This window comes from Aedes albopictus, chromosome 1, assembly GCF_035046485.1.
Source record: "Aedes albopictus strain Foshan chromosome 1, AalbF5, whole genome shotgun sequence".
Taxonomy (NCBI): domain Eukaryota; kingdom Metazoa; phylum Arthropoda; class Insecta; order Diptera; family Culicidae; genus Aedes; species Aedes albopictus.
The window spans coordinates 285,341,772-285,357,332 of record NC_085136.1 but is presented as its reverse complement, the minus strand read 5'-3'; the positions used below and the strand labels follow the sequence as shown (position 1 = coordinate 285,357,332).

The window sequence follows — 15,561 nt, the reverse complement described above, 5'->3', positions numbered from 1 at the left end:
AGGAGAAGCTAACGATGCACTAGTTTCATCTGACGTAAATATAAATTGGAATTCAATCAAGAAGACTTTACAAACTTATTACGGAGAAAAGAGAGATTTAGGAACTCTCGACTACCAATTGATGAACTGCTATCAAAAGGGCAGATCATTAGAAATTTATTACGATGACGTTAATAGATACCTTTCCTTAATTGCAAACCTGATTAAGACAGATGACAAGTATAGTCACCCTGAAGCCAAATCAGCAATGATCGACATGTATAACGAAAAGGCCATTGATGCATTTATGCGAGGACTAGACGGAGACATCGGAAAATTCTTGAAAAACTACCGTCCAGATTCGCTAGCAGCTGCCTACGCTTACTGCATCACATTCCAAAATATTGAGTTTAGAAAATCACTTACTAAACCCAATATACCTCATGTTTACAACGGACCTCGTAACCAAATTCCAAATCAACCAAGAATTCCTCCACGTTTACCTCCACGAATCCCGATGAGATTCCCCCTCAACCATTTAGAAATCCTTATATGTATCAACCAGACCCAAGGAATTTCCCACAGAAACCACCATTCCAACCCTTTTGGGATAATCCACGATTCCAAAACCAACAATTCAGACAACCGAATAACGGTCAACCCTTTTCACACCAGCCTTTCAGGAATAATGGACCACCAATCCCGGTAAGAAACCCCAAGCCAGTGCCTATGGAAGTTGATTCATCCATTAGAAGCGGACAAATCAATTACGGCAACAGGCCCCAAAACTCCTTCAGACATCCGTTGAAACGCCCCCGATTAAACAATATCACAACCGAAGAAGATCAAGAATACTTTGAATATCCTGAAAACTTTTATCACCTCGAAGATCAGGAATACTATTTTGATAACGGATACATCCCCGAACAGTATCCCGAAGAAGAAGAAACCATTCCAGAAACGATCCCTGAAGAAAACGAAAGTAAGATCGAACTAAATTTTTTAGGATGACTTCCTCGTTACCATACTTCCTAATGTACTACAAGTACCGCATGGGTAACGAGAAGACCCCGAAAACATTAAGAGTATTAATCGATACAGGATCAAATAAAAATTATGTTAGTAAAGAAAGTATGTGTTGGCTTAGCCGACTTTCATATTTAATGAGGAGACCATTCACAGTGCATACTGCAGGAGGACCCATTAAAATTACACAATTTTCTACCTGGAACATCTTTAATCACGATAAAATTATAAGATTTTACCATTTGGAACCACTTAAAACATTTGATGCCATATTAGGTCACGACACATTGAACGAGTTAGGAGCAGTCCTAGATCTCGCCAATAAGACCCTAACAGTTAAAGGTGAAGTGATACCTCTTTACCAGCAACCGGTACAGGAAATCAATCAGATCCAAGTTAGAAATAATCATTTAATAACTAAGGAAAAACAAAGATTAAATGATATATTGAAAAACTACACTGATTTGTTCCAACCCACTGAAGAGAAATTACCTTTTACTACTAGAGTGCAAGCTGATATCCGAACAAATGATGAAACACCTATATATAGTAAAACATACCCTTATCCACAAGCATTAAGAACAGAAATCTCAAAACAGTTGGATAAACTTCTTAAGGATGGGATTATAAGACCATCTAGATCTCCATACAATTCACCAGTATGGATCGTTCCGAAAAAAGCTGACGCCTCGAATGAAAAAAAGTACAGAATGGTAATTGATTATAGGAAACTGAACGCAAAAACTGTCAATGATCGTTATCCTATACCCGATACTTCGACAGTCTTGGCAAATTTAGGGAACAACAAATATTTTACAACACTAGATTTAGCATCTGGTTTTCATCAAATCCCGATGAAAGAGGCAGATATTGAAAAAACCGCATTTTCCGTAAACAACGGAAAATACGAATTTATTCGCATGCCTTTTGGTTTGAAAAATGCTCCAGCAATTTTTCAAAGAGTAATGGACGATATACTTGGACCATACATTGGAAAAATATGTCATGTATACATTGATGACATAATAATTTTTGGAAAAACTTTAGAAGAACATTTAAAAAACTTAGAGACAATTTTTAAAGTCTTAAGACAAGCAAATTTCAGAATTCAACCAGATAAGTCAGAATTCTTAAGAAATGAAGTTGAATTTTTAGGATTCATTATTTCAGAAAATGGAATAAAACCCAACATGAAGAAAGTGGAATGTATCAACAAATACCCCGAACCACAGAATCTTAGGGAACTAAGAGCATTCTTAGGTTTATCTGGATATTATCGACGTTTTGTCAAGGATTATGCTAAAATCGCAAAACCCTTAACAAAAGTCTTAAGAGGGGAAGATGGCCATCGCCAAATTTCAAAAACTCAATCAAAAAACTTTCCAATTAAACTTGATGAGGACGGAAAGAAAGCTTTTCGTACCTTAAAAGAAATCTTAACTTCAGAAGACGTACTTGCGTACCCTAATTACGATAATCCTTTTATATTAACCACAGACGCATCAGATATAGCGCTAGGAGCAGTGCTATCTCAACGATTCCCTGATGGAGAACGACCAATAACCTTTATTTCCAGAACACTATCAAAGACAGAAGAAAACTACGCTACAAATGAGAAGGAAATGCTAGCAGTAGTTTGGGCACTACAGAATCTACGTAACTTCATATACGGAGCAAGATTGGAAATCTACACAGATCACTTACCACTAACATTCACCATTTCTCCTAAAAACACGAATGCGAAACTGAAACGATGGGTAGCTTTTGTAAAAGAACATGATTGCGATATACACTATAAACCTGGAAAAGCTAACGTTGTTGCAGACGCACTATCTCGAATCAAAATCGATACTACATCACCTAACACTAAAATTCAAAAGACACCCCCAATCGAAAACGAAATTAACCACATACTTACCATACCACCAGAAATCAATTCCCTAACACCTACTCAAAATTCAGCCGAAGATGATGACACATCCTTCATACCTTCTACCGAAGCACCTATTAACGTTTTTCGAAATCAATTAATATTCCAAATCAGTAATGAGTCTAGCTACGAACATAATGTACCCTTTGAAAAGTTTCATAGACATATATTTTCAGAAAAAGAATTTACTATGGAATTTCTCAAAGATAAACTAACAAGATTTCTATCACCTAATCTTCTAAATGGAATAATGTGCGATGAACCTACCATGGGGAAAATTCAAGAAATTTATAAAAACAACTTTAACCCACGTATAACAAAAGCTAGATATTCCCAGGTAAGAGTAGAAGATTTAGCAGATGAGGAACGACAATTGGAAGAAGTAAAAAATATTCATAATTTCGCACATAGAAACGCAAGAGAGAACTCATTACAATTCATCAAGAAATTTTATTTTCCTGCAATAAACAAAACTTTCAAAAATTATGTACGAACTTGTGAAGTGTGTAAATTAGAAAAATACGATAGAAAACCTCAAAAATTCCTTGAAGTCAAAACACCATCTCCAAAATATCCTGGCGAAATAGTTCACATAGACATCTTTGCATACAGTCAAACAAGCCTATTCATTACATCAATTTGTAAATTTTCCAAATACTTGAAAGTAGTTCCGATTAAAACAAAATCTATAGCAGATATTAAAGAAACATTATTACAGCTTCTATATGATTGGAACGTACCCGCAACCATTGTAATAGACAATGAGAGCTCATTTGTTTCTAATGTCATTGAACAACAGATAAGGAATCTAGGAATTCAGATCTTCAAAACACCAGTAAACAGATCAGAAACTAATGGTCAAATAGAACGATGTCACTCAACTATCCGAGAGATAGCCAGATGTGAGAAATCATTGAATCCCGATATGACTACTCATACTTTAATTCAAAGAGCAGTTTATAAATACAATAATACTATTCATTCATTTACAAAACAAACTCCAAAATATATCTATCTAGGAGAAGATAATAATTTACCTTTACCAGAAAGGAACAGAGAAAGACAAAACACATATGAAAAAATTATAAAAATATATAAAAACAAAGAAGAAAAAATTGTACCCAAAACATACCAGATATATGAACCTGACACATATGCATACGAGAAAATAAAAACTGTAAACAAACGCGAAAGTAGATACAAACCTATTAAAATCAAAGAAGACCATAGCACTTATATAATAGATTCGCACAATAGAAAAGTTCATAAAGTAAATTTACGAAAACAACCCCCACGAGATAATTAACTTCAATTATTTCCATTTCAGACTCGCCCTCTGCGTGTCTACAGCCCACGCACTAATACACGTACACGATTTGACAAACAACCCCTTGGCAATCATACCTCTTGGAAAAGCAAAAGTAAAGATAGGATTTGTACGAGTAATACATCCAATTGATCTAATCCAGATATCAAACACAATAGAAGAAGTCAACCGCGAAGTTCAGAGAAGTTCGACAGTATATCCTTTATGCGAATTATTAGTTATTAAGAGTTACAAATTATACGAAACTTTCTTAAAACTCCAACCTATCTCAAGACGACAAAAGAGATGGAACAGCATTGGAACCGCTTGGAAGTGGATTGCTGGCAGCCCAGACGCAGAAGATTTACGAATTATCAACAACACGCTTAACTCGCTGATTACCCAAAATAACAAACAAATACTCATCAATCATGACATAAGTTCCCGCATTCAGGAAGTAACGCAAATCACCAACGAAGTGCTAAACTTAGAAGCCCAACGACTCTTCAACCATTCAAAGGAATTAAACCAATTAATGCTCTTATCTAACATTGATTCACTCCAGAACCAAATAGAAACACTGGAAGAAGCGATACTAATGGCAAAACACGGAATACCCAGCAGCAAGATATTAACCATGAGAGACTTCAACAAAATAGTAACATTTTTGGAAAAACAAGATATATACATTGCATCATTCGAAGAACTACTATCAAAATCTACTGCACAAGTAACTTTGAATAGTACCCACATCGCATACATCTTGAAAGTACCACAATTTTCAAAAGAGGAATACGACTACGATTATATCGATTCCATCATCAGAAATGACAGACGAATTTTATTAACACAAAACTACATAATCAAAAATGACAGTCACATTTTCGAAATTAAAAATTCATGCAGAGAAGAAGATACATATTTTACCTGTGAACCAACTCAAATAGAACCATCAAACATATGTATTACCCAGCTAATAAACGGACAACATTCCAACTGTAAGTTCGAAAAAGTGTATATAAACGGAATCATTAAGAGAATCGATGAAGCCACTATATTGGTAAATAACGCAATAACAGAACTATCATCCAATTGCACCAATACAAGCCAACTATTGAACGGATCTTATTTAATCCAATTCGAACAATGTAATCTACGACTTAATGGAGAATTGTACGCTAACGCTGAACTGAAACTCCCAACAAGACCTTACTATCCTACTACAGGCCTTCAAGTCATAGAAGAATCAATATTAGACAGACCACCAACGGAATATTTGAAAAATCTAACCCTACAACACAGAGACAAAATGCAGCTTATATCACTCCAAAACAAATCTCTGACATGGAAAATCAACCTATTTGGATCACTCGGACTAACGACTATTTTCCTAATAATCGGAGCTGTAAGCATCGTATGGTATCTTTCTAGGAAACCTGCAGCAAATAAACTATTTGTATCATTTCATAAAGAAGACGACGCCGAGCTCAAGGAAATCATCAACCACGAACCTCCAACAGCACTATCTACTACCGACATGCCTGAAGTCCAAACCAAGGAACCTGCTAAAGACAACCAGAAGGAAATCGAACAATTCCTAAACATACCAACGCCATATCGCACCAAACATTGAGGACAACGTCATTTAAGAGGGGAAGAGTTAACACCGCGCTTATGCAGCAAGTCAATTATGCAGCACAGTCAACCTTTCGCAAAGCATAAATAGATTTATGGGAAACACGAGTCAATGGACAACACGCGCCGCCGTATCACCAAGCGACAACGCCTGACGTCAATCATCCAATTACCCTACGCCCAGCCGGGTCATCTCAGCCATAACATTCCAGAGAAGCGATAATCGTAAAACCACTACCTCGCAGCAGCAGCTCGACACAACACGGAATTCTGATTAACATAATAATAAAATAATTGTAACACAGTTCATAGTATAAATACGAGACATGGTCTCAAGCATCACTCAGTTCTTCAGTAGTACTCAATAAATCAAGAGCCTAGCTCTAAGTGAACTTTTTAAAAAGCCCTTCCGGCTAAAGGATATTTTTTCTTAAGGATTATAAGAAGTTATCGAGCCGGCTTCATCGACGGCCGGTCGACATCGAACCAGATATTCAACGTACCGGAAATCCTCTAGAATCGCCGTGATAATCAGGTTTCCATGCATCTCCTTTTCATCGACTTCAAGGTGGCATACGATAGTGTCGACCGCAGAGAGCTATGGAAAGTCATAGACGAAAACGGTTTTCCTGGGAAGCTGACCAAGTTGATCAAAGCAACGATGGACGGTTTGCAAAACTGCATAAGGGTTTTGGGTGATTCATCCAGTTCATTCGGATATAGCAGGGGTACATATTGTAAAAATGTTGGTATTCAACACGCCTACACTGAAGGCGACGAATTCGATTCCCGGCCGGTCCAGGAACGTTTCGTAAAGGAAATTGTCTTGAGTTTTTATTAATTTTTAACCGCCTAACCTAATTAACAGCTTTTTTTGTCCAATCGGGCACTACGTAGGCGATTACAATTGACAGCTGCAGTTACACTTACTACAGCGCCTAAATGTATTCTATTCTAATTCTACTACACGCTATGTCCAAAGGGAAATATTATGAAAATCGAATGTACCTCAAAGTTTATTCGCTAGAACAGTATTTTTGGACCTCTAGATTCAGAATATGTGCGATTTAAAATAATTCATCTTGTTTTTTTTCCATACATTTTTATATGGGATTAAATTAACAATAAAATGACTTTGTTCGCCATTTGTATGGGAAAATAGGAAAAAAATCAAACAAATCGAAAAACCCAAGTTGAAATATTTTAAACCGCACAGATTCTGAAACAACAGGTACAAACCTAAGATCGTATGGAATAACATTTGAGGTACATTCGATTTTCATAATACTTCCCTTTGGACATAGCGTGTACTATATCATACTGCTTGCGTCAATATGTGCGCTTCCACATTCTACTTTGTTCATGGCAGAAGGATGAGCACGATGATGTTGATGTATGGCTCTTGTTACTTTACCAGTCCAATTGGGGGCCATTATGAATTGCGGTTCGCTGATATCCAATTATTCGGGTCCGTTAAAGCTATTGGCTCAGAAGAGGGTCAGTGTCAGCCACTCTCGGGAGAAGAGTAACTAACGAAAAATTACAAGTTACGGGGCTGGAATCAAATCCATGACCATCCACTTGTGAAGTGAACTATTTCCTTGACTTATATGGGTATAAAGTACTTTCGTACCTGCCACACGATATACACTTGCTGACTAGTCATTGGAAGAGGAAGCTCTCGGTAAATAACGGAGGATGTACTCATTGAATACTGAAAGCTGAAATGCAGGCTTTGACCCAGAGGGAACGTTACGCCAAGAAGAAGGGACACCACATGACGGACTCTCATGCCCACCCTTTACCGTTGCCCTGGAAGGTGAAATGCGACGAGCCGGGTTAAGATTTTTACGAAATCCAGTCAGTTTGTGTACTTTGTAGATGACATGCAGTTGAATACTTGCCTGAACCGTGATGCAGCAGAGGTCGGACTGGCAGTGTGTGTCAAAATCAAATTATATGCTAGTAAGTAAATCAAACACGAAAGTAATGCTCTAGAAACGTTACGATAAAAGGGGGGAAGTTAGGCTTCGTGCACCAGACGAAATTGCGATTACAAAAAGTTCACACCTTTATAAGATCGGTGGCCCTCTTTGGACACGAGACTAAGAACAAACACAACCTTGACGCTGGCTGTGGCTGTGCACATCATCCGACGAAGGGAAGATGGTGCCGAACGAGAAAAAAAACTTTCTACCTGGTGCATTACAGCACCACCAGTTTGACCAAGCTCCGGGAGATCAAGGGGGTTGGCCACATCATCGTTCGGTGATATTCCTATCGTAACAAACGGTCGAACTGCCTGTACCATGGCCATGGTAGAAGAAACAGCCACCTGATAAGCAGGTGCAACAACTGGGGTGCCAACCACGACACCGAGAAGTGCTCATCAAAAGACGTCCAAGCGAAACAATGCGCCAACTGCGGCGGTGCCCACCCGGCGACCGATCCTAGTTGCTGAAGCGCTCCGAATACCATCGGATTCAGCAACAATCCTTCACGAAGAATCGGGCGGGCCAGAAGATGGCAGGCTCGGCCCCCGCTGCTCCTGCACTGCATACGGCAAATTTTCTTGAGCTACCAAACAAATCGGTAGCCGGCGAAGCTCCAATATTCGTGGGGCCACGGGTCGCAAAACACCCTAGGACAACCGAGAGGCGTATCGATCCCTCGCATCAAAGCCGGAGTGTTCTATAGTTCAGCCGAACTGTGGTCCATATTCACCGAGTTCCACGGTAAACTACTGCGGCACAAAACGAAGTCGGACATGACCTGTTCTTGTCCGACTAGGCACTCTCAAAACCAACCACCGTTCGCGATCTGAGCTGGGTCCACTTTTCGGTGCTATGCACACAACAAACCACGGCGGAGACAGCCCTGCCAGCGATGAGACGAGATTTCCATCGAGTAGACTGGGTGGGATTCAGCCGCGTAGTCGACAGCACAGACATAAAACAACAACTGGGCGTATTTGAGGATGTCATCCACGCCGCCGAGGATGCGCGCAACGCCACATGCAACATAGGAACACCGTAAGGCGGCAGTTTCAAAGAACATGTTGCACCTAGAAGAAAAGGGAGCTGTCGCTGCTCAACAAGTTGATTGCGGAACGTATGCTAACCATCCTGAACAAGAAATTCGCCAACGACATCGGCCAAAATAACTCACTCACACTCAAGGCCATTCTAGAAAGTAGTAAAAATCTTGAAAGAAGAGAACAACTCTTGCGAAATCCTGGTATCCCCCTCGCGCCTCGGAGAAAGCCAACGCAATCGCCTACAAGCTGATCGAAGCCCATAACCTTGGTGCCAGAATGGACAGCCCCCACGAAGCCGCAGTGCATCAATCCATCCGCCAGCTTGACCAGACCACCGACACCCCCCACCCCCCACCCCCCCTGGTCACAGAGGTCAAATCAGTGAAGATGAAGTTCATGCAACCGTGAGGTGCGGCAAAAATATGATGGCGTCTGGAAACGATGGTATTTTTAACCTAGAGTTGAAGAAATTTTCCAACAAGGCATACCGGCACCTTGTTGCAGTGTTCACGAGAGTTTCGAGCTGGACTATTTTTCGACCAGACGGGAATTGGGGAAAGTGATTCTTATCCCTAAGCCGGAAAAGATCCAACCCGCTCATCAAGCTACCAGCCCATATGATTGCTTTCAGCTATCAGCGAAGTTCTGGAACGACTCATCCTCTACCGGCTGCTTGAGTTCGTAGACGAAAACAACGTATTCGCCCTGGAACAGTGCCTTTCGGAAGGGTCACTCGGCCGTCCATCAGCTGGTCCGTGTCGAAAATTTGAGTCCACCGGAACACAATGCATTCCAATATTATAGCCACGGCCCTGCTAGATGTGGAGAAAGCGTTTGAAAACGTTTGGCTCGACGGTCTGATACACAAAGAGATGCAAGCCAAAATCCCAGAATACCTGACGAGGACCATCGGGAACTACCTCGGAAATCGCACAGGTGTAGCCTCGGAAACCCACGCGATCCCTGCTGGAGTGCCCCAGGGTAGCCTCCAAGGGTCTATCTTATACAGCCACTACACTTCGGATGCACCGCAACTCTCCGTCGGCTGCAGTTTGTGCCCATACGCTGACAGTGACGCCATCCTAGCGAGTGGTCAAGCCCCCATGGACTACAGGTCGTGACTCCAGCAAGGACCAAACCGCCTGCGTCTCGTATCTAACCAGCTGGAAGATCAAGGTGCGCGAGACGAGACAAAAACGCAAGTGATCCTTTTCCGGCATCGCCAGTCGCCTAAACCGCTACCCCCTCTGGAATGCATTGTCAGAGTCAACAGTACTCCCGTGGGCCTGTAAAGCGACGTCGGTTACCTTGGAGTAACTGTTGACGACAAAAGTCTCTACAGGACACACACCGACGACCTAAGAAACCCCTGCGCCGGACTGATTACATTTTTGTGCATCCAAATCAACCGGCGGTCTCGTCTAACGCAGAGGAACAAGTTGGCAATACTCAAAGTGATCATCGTCCCGGTTGTAAAGTGTACAGAAGTACAGAAGCCACAAGGGGTTCAAAATCGGCTGCTAAAAACAATCCCCGACACAAGAACAAGCGACCTTCACTGTGCCACGGGGTGCAAAACTGTAGCAGCAAGGATCAAAGAGGCGTTTGAAAAGTTCGTTGGGAATGCAAATTTAAAAAATTTTAATGAATTAAAGCTGAAAGCTTAATGAACTGAAACGTTGAAATAGGCAGACATAGGTTAAAATTTGAACTGTAATACACCTTACCCATACTTAGATTGAACATTATACATTAACATGCAGCTAATGATAACACTGATAAAATGATAACACAATGCAGAGACACAACACAAACGAATAAATGAGTAGCTTTGTAGGTAGTTCATCGAGCTGAATTGGAGACTGTGCACAAGATAGGACAATCAATTCATTCATTTGAACACGAACCACGAATAGATTAGTCATTTTTTCTTCTAGTTATGTTAAAAAACGATTTCATTCAATCAGAGCACCTATCAAATGAGAAGCGAATCCTTGTCAATTGAATAAATTGCCACTCGAATGAGTAGCTTGGCACGACACACGAAAAACCCCGCAAAATTCCACCAGACTGAATAAATGTCGAATGTCGGGTCAAAGTCGGGTCAATTTTTATCGAACATCGATCAACTATTGGGTCTATGTACACCCAGAGGCCCAGTGGAGAATTTTTCGTTTGTCGAAAAGTTTTCCTCGACTGGAGCGGGAATCGAACCCACACTCTGAGGCTCACGAGACACCTAAACACTTATTTATACCACGCACAAACTTTTGGAAGAGGGACTGCTTTGTAATGCAAGAGAAGGATTTAAACTCTGCGTTACGGGTTGGGTGAGGTCATGCAGATAGAAGCAACCCAGGTGACCGTGCGGCTCGGGTCGTGATGGATGTATGAGCGCAGTGTGTGTGGAGTGCGCTACCCTGTGGGTGCAGTTGAGTCCGGGTTGGAGTGGAATGAGACCCTTCTCTACCCTAGATCGGTTTCGGTTGTACGGGCGGGGTAGTGTTTGTCTTATTTGTGACGTGTTGTGCGTGATTTACGGCCCGAGCTGCGTGGTTACTTGGGAAGAATTGTGCTCTGCAATCTAGATTTTGGTTTTAAGGTGATGCTATAGCTGGGCTGTGCCTCGGATTTGTTGGGCGCAGGTCGGCAGAGCTGGTGGTGGTTTGTGCTGGAGGGTTTGCTCGATTGGTTATTCACTGGTGGTAGCCAGTCGATCGACTGTTCGCGCAGCCTGTCATTTGGTTCTTGGGGTTTGTGCTCTCGAGGTTCGGAGCGTTGCTTCATTGTTTCTTCGCTTTAATACTAATATTCCTTGTTTGATTAACTGACTATTATGTCAAGTGCTTAACTCATTCTATTTCATAGATTGCCAGATTTAAGGGTATGGTTCAATGGGGTGTTAGCAATCAGAGTGGATTAGAACGAGTTGGTGCCTACAATACACCAACACTAACACACATACACCAATACTTACACGCACACATGCACCTACAACTAGCTGTAAAAGACCAGTGGGCGGGACAATGGTGCCTACCCAACAGTTGTAGGTGGGGTGTTTGGCTTAGCTGCATGACTTGGTCCGGCAAGCCCATAGACATCAATTGGTAGACGTATTGCCTAGTGAAAAGACAACGCAGATGGGCGAAAGCCAGGGGATGCGTTGATAATAGCAGAATAACAGAATAGCAAAATAAAAAAGGTGAATGGTATGTTGATGTCGGGTTTGACGTCATCAACGATGGTAAAAGCTTTGAACCTACAACACCACAAATTTATGATTTCTAGCTGGGGCTCAATTGAATGATATGTGCCTTGACTGAGGCTGGAGCTGATGTCAATTGAATGATCAGAGGCTAGTCAATTGATATTCCGATGGTAAATGGAAAAATGATTGGTTACCTATCTCAATTTCAGCTTGAAATATTGGTTGATACTGACACTTCGCAGCACTGCATTTGTCCCAGTTAGTAGACAATATAGCTTTGATCCATAAAGAGGTACATTTCATTCCAACTCGATCAAGGACACATTTTCAATGATTTTGGGAAAATGTCCTACAAGCACTTTAGATGTCAAATCAGGCGCGGTATTTTCTGAAATACTTACTATGATTTTTCCATGTAGTGGAACATTTGGATCAAAATAACGTCGAAAACTTCAGTTGTAAAGTTGTCAAATTCCTTTGGTTATCTTCACGAATACAAAAAAATGCCGGTCTACTTTACATGATTGTGAAGAGAACACATGAATCGGGCTTAAGACTAGTTAACCATTCTAGAGCTCCCAGCTTTAGTAAGGGCAATAATGTCGTTGGTCACGTCAGATAGAGAGGGAATGTTAATAAGATAGCCGTTGTTATGGAGACCTAAAATAGATCTATTTCAATGATAATCGTAGGATTTTTTGTTAGTAGGTTAGAGTACACAGTTGAACTAGACTATGACGTTTCGTGGTATTGTTGTGAACGCATATATCTTGGAGTCTCCAGTTAGCCTTGTGGATAAGGCTTTGAATTGCCAATCTGGAGACGACGGGTTCAATTTTCGTTCTGGTTGGGGACTTTACCCGACTTCCCCGGGCAGGGTTGTTAATAGTCATCGGAGCTGAAGCATAATCACTGACGACAACGGGAAATAAAAAGTTTGCGTCACTGAGTCAGCAGCTCTTGAATATTTTTCTTCAAACACCGTCAGTCAATTTGCTGGTCGCGACGAAAAAGTTTTGCCGGTTCTCTTTATTGGCATTTTCGTTATCAGCCTCATGGGAATGGCTGACCAGAAAAAAATGCAGAAATGAAACACCCGCCTTCATTCGGAATCGAACCAAAAACCTTCAGATTGGCAGCGCAACAAGCATACCATCAGAGCTAATTCATCAACTCCGAAACACCGAGGCTAAATCGTCAATAAAAGCGTGACTGGTTCGCCTTTCGTCTGCAATTGGATGCCATGTGATGAAAACGTGATCGGTTTTCGTCGTTGCAAAAGGAGACAAAAGAGAATGACGAAAACTATAGCTCCCTGTTATATTTTCGGTTCATTCTCATCGTGGTTTCTTATTCGGTCGCTGATGATGATGCAAGTGACGGAGTTTTATTTGCTGACGAACATTTTTAATTTTTCGTCGTTGGTCGGTGACGAAACAGATGGTTACCAACCCTGTCCCCGGGCATAACGTACCATTGTGCTTGCCTCACAATACAAATTCATGCAATGGCAGACAAAGAAAGTCCTTAAATTAATAACTGTGGAAGTGCTTGGAAAGTGCCCAAAAACACTAGCAGGCCAAGTTCCAGCGGGAACGTAGAACCACAAAGAAGAAAAAGATGAAGATATTTTCTTTCGGATATCTATGGAGCTCCGGGACGTTTGACATTCCGCTAGGGTTCTGGGGGAACTTCTAGTGAGATTGCAGCGAGAATTATGGTTGCATTATACGCGAAAAGCTTGGTAAAATGCGATTCAGATACCCTCCGTACTACGGCTGGAGGAATGCTTCTGGTATTCTGACGGAAACCTTGTGGGGTAAAGAAAAGAAAAATACTGGGTTCCTTTATGTACTACTGCTGGAGATTCCTCCAGGCAAGAATTTCACCATCAATTCTGTCAGGGACTTTCCCACGAATGCTTTTTGTTGATTCTTTTGATTGCTTTATGGGTTCCTTCTTTTGATTTTTTCCAGAAAATCATATGGAAATTCATACAAAAGTTAAAACTGGAACTCATGGAGAATTTCCAGAAATTGCAGAAAGATTCACTAAAGGGATTCAAGGTGGATTCCATGAAAAAAAAAACTCCTAAAAGATTCCGAGAAAGAATCTTTGGAGGATTCCAAGCCAGAATTTATGGATGAAGGAATTCTGGAAGATTTCTATGAGGAACTATGAAAACTCTTGGAAAATTCTTAGGTAGAATTCTGGAAGATTCTTATGAGAAACGTCTGGACACTTCTACAGAATTTCCAAAAAGAACCCCAGGAGGATTAACAGATTCAACTCCTGGAGGATTTCCAAAAGTAACTCTTAGAGTAGGAAATTCTGCCAAAGGCCAGCTGGAGAAAATCTAGCAGAAGCTCTTAAAGAAATCCTAAAACGAAGTCGATGATAAATTCCTAAAGGAACTCCCGTAGGAATTCCAGAAAAAACTCCTGGAAAAATTTAAAAAAAAAGAACTTTTGAAGTAATTTTTGAGAACATGCCGGAATTCCAAAAAAAAAGTTTTTGAAGAATCCCAAGACAAATTTCTTGAGAAACGCTTCAAGGAACTCCTGGAATATTCTCAGAAGGGTTTTACTGAGGATTCCTGAGATTCCTGCAGCAGTTCCTTCTGAGATTCTCAAGAATTGTTTTCAGACATTACGTCAGGACCAGGAGTTCCTTCTGGGATTTTTCCAGGAATTCCTCCTAGAAGTATTCCCCGGACTCCATTCCAGGCTTCATGCAGGAACTTTTTTCGAGATTTCACCGGGATTATCTTTTTGATTTCCAGCAAAACCAGCTGAAGTTCATTCTGCAATTCTGTTAGGTGTTCACAGCAAAACACTCTAAGAGCTTATTACATGACTCGTCCAGGATTTTGTATGATTTTTTTCATGAGTGCCTTATAAAATTCCTAGAAGAGTTTCAACAATATCGAAAAATTTATCCACCAGTTTTTGAGGAACTCCTCCAGGTATTCTCTTTAGATCGCCTTCAATAGTTTCTTTTCAAACTGCATTTCTCCAAAAAAAATTAGTAATAAAAAAAAAATCTGAAGGCATTGCAAAAGAAGCTGAGTGAATTTCAAGAGAAACTTTAGAAGATATACATGACAAAATTTCTGAAGAAATCTCAGAAAGGATTCCTGGAGGAACCCCGTGACCAATTCCTTTTTATCTTCTGAAGTAATACCGTAAAAAACTCCTGAAGGAATTCCAGATGGAACTTCTTAAGGAATCTCAAAAGAAACTCCTAGAAGATCGAGAGTAAACCCTGAAATTATCCAGAATAAACACATTGAAGAATCTCAGAACGAGCATCCTTAAAAATCTAGAAAGAAAACCAGAACTCCTAGAGGAATACTGGAATATATTTCTGGAGAAATCACGGCAGGAATTCCTGGTGGAAACCTAGAAGGAACTCCTGATTAAAATCAAAGAAAATCCTGG

General features: G+C 40.7%; 2 protein-coding genes across 5 annotated transcripts in view; one reads left to right on the top strand and one right to left on the bottom strand.

Annotated features, from left to right (window-relative positions):
* The window catches only part of LOC109414942 (peripheral plasma membrane protein CASK), a 676,441-nt gene that overhangs the window by 148,459 nt on the left and 512,421 nt on the right, over positions 1–15,561 (bottom strand). The gene's annotated exons all lie outside the window — the stretch shown is intronic.
* LOC109623068 (membrane-bound alkaline phosphatase-like) overlaps positions 1–15,561 on the top strand; it is a 61,079-nt gene that overhangs the window by 1,850 nt on the left and 43,668 nt on the right. The gene's annotated exons all lie outside the window — the stretch shown is intronic.